Source organism: Petaurus breviceps, unplaced genomic scaffold (assembly GCF_028583685.1).
Source record: "Petaurus breviceps papuanus isolate PSGF00001 unplaced genomic scaffold, PetGlider_PUasm1.0 551, whole genome shotgun sequence".
Taxonomy (NCBI): domain Eukaryota; kingdom Metazoa; phylum Chordata; class Mammalia; order Diprotodontia; family Petauridae; genus Petaurus; species Petaurus breviceps.
The window spans coordinates 10,974,920-10,978,021 of record NW_027186372.1 but is presented as its reverse complement, the minus strand read 5'-3'; the positions used below and the strand labels follow the sequence as shown (position 1 = coordinate 10,978,021).

At 42.2% G+C, this 3,102-nt stretch overlaps 1 protein-coding gene across 1 annotated transcript in view; it reads left to right on the top strand.

Annotated features, from left to right (window-relative positions):
* Positions 1–3,102, top strand: part of DOCK2 (dedicator of cytokinesis 2) — a 500,381-nt gene that overhangs the window by 418,310 nt on the left and 78,969 nt on the right. The window lies entirely within an intron of this gene.

Below are 3,102 nucleotides of genomic sequence, written 5' to 3'. Positions count from 1 at the left end.
CACACACACACACACACACACACACACACACACACACACACACACACACACCCCTAGCCAACTAGCCATGTGATCTTGGGCAAGTCACTTAACCCCAATTGCCCTCCAAAAAAAAATAATCCTAGATGCTTCATTGTGATAGGGCTGGGATCTCAGTAGCTATTCCCAAAGATACAAGCCAGGAGGAAGACAGCTTTCTGGTCTTTACCAGGGGAGAGGGGCACAGTGTCAGTATCAGAATGGGTCACAGTTTTATGGCCAGCAAATAGAATAGTGGCCCACATAAAAAGAGAAACAAAGTCATTTTCTCTTCTAATAGAGCTTCAGAAGAAAATGATCGAAGGTCTATGACCCATGGGTTTCCTTTCAGTTTTGTCTTTGTTCTACTCTTTCCTTCCTTGCTTGTTGCACCATGGCTGTGGTGCCCCCACTCTCCTTTTAGAGTTTCATTAATTATACATTTGTTATCAGCAGGCCCAGCATTCATCCTGATGCCGTGCAGTTTTGGCAGCTTCTGTCCAGTGAAGGGGGATGGTTAGGACATACTTGAATTTTAACTCTCTAGGTTAGGCTTTCCTAGCCCAGTCTTCCAGAGACTGAACATTTCACTACCTTCCTCAGCTTCATGGCCAAGGCGTGTCACCATACTATATGCAAAATACTCCAGCACCCCCAGTGTAGACAAGGAACACACAGTGTCAGGCCAGGAATCCTTGTTGAGTGACTCAGAGTCTAAATCACTGACCTTTGAGCTGGGAGGTCACCTACTTCCACAACTAGTCTTGGAAACCACCCTCCAGGCTTTTCTCTTTCCAAATCAGGTCATAGGGAGGTATCATGGCAGAAGTACCATGTTTGTTCTAGTCACAGTTTTGCCACCACTTGGTGTGAAGCCTTAAACGAGTCACTGCTCCGCCTGTTTCCTCCTCCATAAAATAAGTGGCTTGGATTCGATGACCCAATCATTGCCTTTTAACTCTATGATTAGATTGAGAAGATCTGGAGTTCTCAGAGACACCACCCTGTAAACTGATGCCCTCAGTGATTTGTAGGCACAAGAGTTTGTTCTGTTCAAGTTTAATGTAATTTTGAATAGTTTAGGACAGAGTAAGAAGGAATCGTCACTTCAGCAAAGTACTTTGTAAGTGTTTCCTGTGTGTTTAGTACCATGGTAGGTGCTACATTCAGCTTCAGAAACAGGAAGTGATGCTGTCCTGAGTGACACTGAGCTCATCACCTTCCCTCATAAAGCTCCGATTAGTTCTGGAGTCAGTTGCTCCATTCAGGACACTCAGGTTGACTCTAATTAGGGTTACTGTCTCTGTCCTGGGAATGTTTGATGAATTCTAGGATCCATTAGAATTAGGCTCCATGAGTACCAGGACTGGCTTCTGTTTGTATCCTTAGCACTTTGAAATAGCAAGCCTTTAATAAATGCTTTTTTCCTTCCTCCCCTCCCTCCCTCCCTCTCTCCCTCCTCCCTCCCTTGCTCTCTCCCTCCCTCCCTCTCTCCCTCCTTCCTCCCTTCCCTCCCTCTCTCCCTCCTTCCTCCCTTCCTCCTTCATTCCTTCCTCCCTCCCTCCCTCTTTCCTTCCTTCCTTCCTCCCTCCCTCCTTCCTTCCTCCCTCCCTCCCTCTCTCCTTCCTTCCTTCCTTCCTTCCTTCCTAGCCATCTGCCGTCTTTCCTTCCTACCTGTCTGCCTTCCTGTTTTCATGTATTCCTGCCTTTATCATCATTTTTAATCTGGAAGAGCCATGGGGCCATTTTATTTACTAACATTATAGTCACTTCAAGATGAACAGGGCTCAGATGTAGTTCTAGGAAACAGAAAGAACTAGTCTTGGTCTTAACTAATAAAGATTATAACTGGTGGCATAAAGTAGAATCATATACTAGTCAAAGACACCAAGGTCACTTTAGCACATGGAGAAAAATAGTGCCTGGTGCTCTGAAATATAATGAGATGAATCGTAGTTATTTTTAAAAAAATAAGTTTTATTTGTGTATTTTGTTTTCATTATGATTCTTTCTGAATACAGTACTTAGCACACCTCCAGCATTAATCTTCCCTCAAAATGATAAAAACAATTAAGCAAAAGCAACTGATGCGGTGACTGCTTCATAATGTATACACCACTATGTTTCCATAGCCCCATATCTCTGCTGAGAGGTGGGACATATGTTTCATCATTTGTTCCATAAGTTTCACATAGAAGAAGAGGTGGAAGAGTGCTGATGCACTCTATATTTTCAGCAAATGGTGTCACAGAGAGACACAGGGCACCTGTAAGATATTGGTTGACTTTGGGAGTTTCCTGCAAAGGAGAGGAGAGATTCAGCATGATTATAGTTCTCAAGTCAATAACAGTCATTTATCATTAATAATTAGATCAAAGATAGATCCCAAGTGACTTGGGGAAGTGGGGAAGACTTTATGGAGGAGATAGCACCTCAGTAGTATATCAGAGAAAGGATAGTTCTTAGGCACATCAAGGAGAGAAGAAAAGATATCCCAGAAAGGGAAACAGTTTAAGCAAAGTTATAGAGATAAAATTGGACATGGATTGTGTTGTGGCATGCATCTGAGACAATTTGGAGCAGTCTGACTGGAATTAAAGACTTGATTTTGAAGAGTGGGAAATAAAATGAGGAGGACCTTGAATTCTAGTGGGATGCTGAAAAGAATACAGGCTCTATAGGCAGATTTCAGAAAAATCTGGAAAGACTTACATGAACTGATGCTGAGTGAAGGGAGTAGAACCAGGAGAACATTATACAAGTAACAGCAACATTGTGCAATGATCAACTATGATAGATTTAGTTCTTCTCAGCAATACAATGATCCAAGGCAATTCCAAAAGACTCATGATGGGAAATATTCTCAGTATCCAGAGAAAGAACTATGGAGTCTGAATGCAGATTGAAGAATACTATTTTTACTTTTTTGTGTTTTTTCCTTTTATTCTGTTTCTTCTTTCACAACATGGTTACCGTGGAAATCTGTTTAACATGATTGTACATGTATAACTGTAAAGCCACGCATGAGCAGCTTTCCAGAAGAATGCTACTGTGAACAGCCTTTAAGGTTCTGATTACACAGTA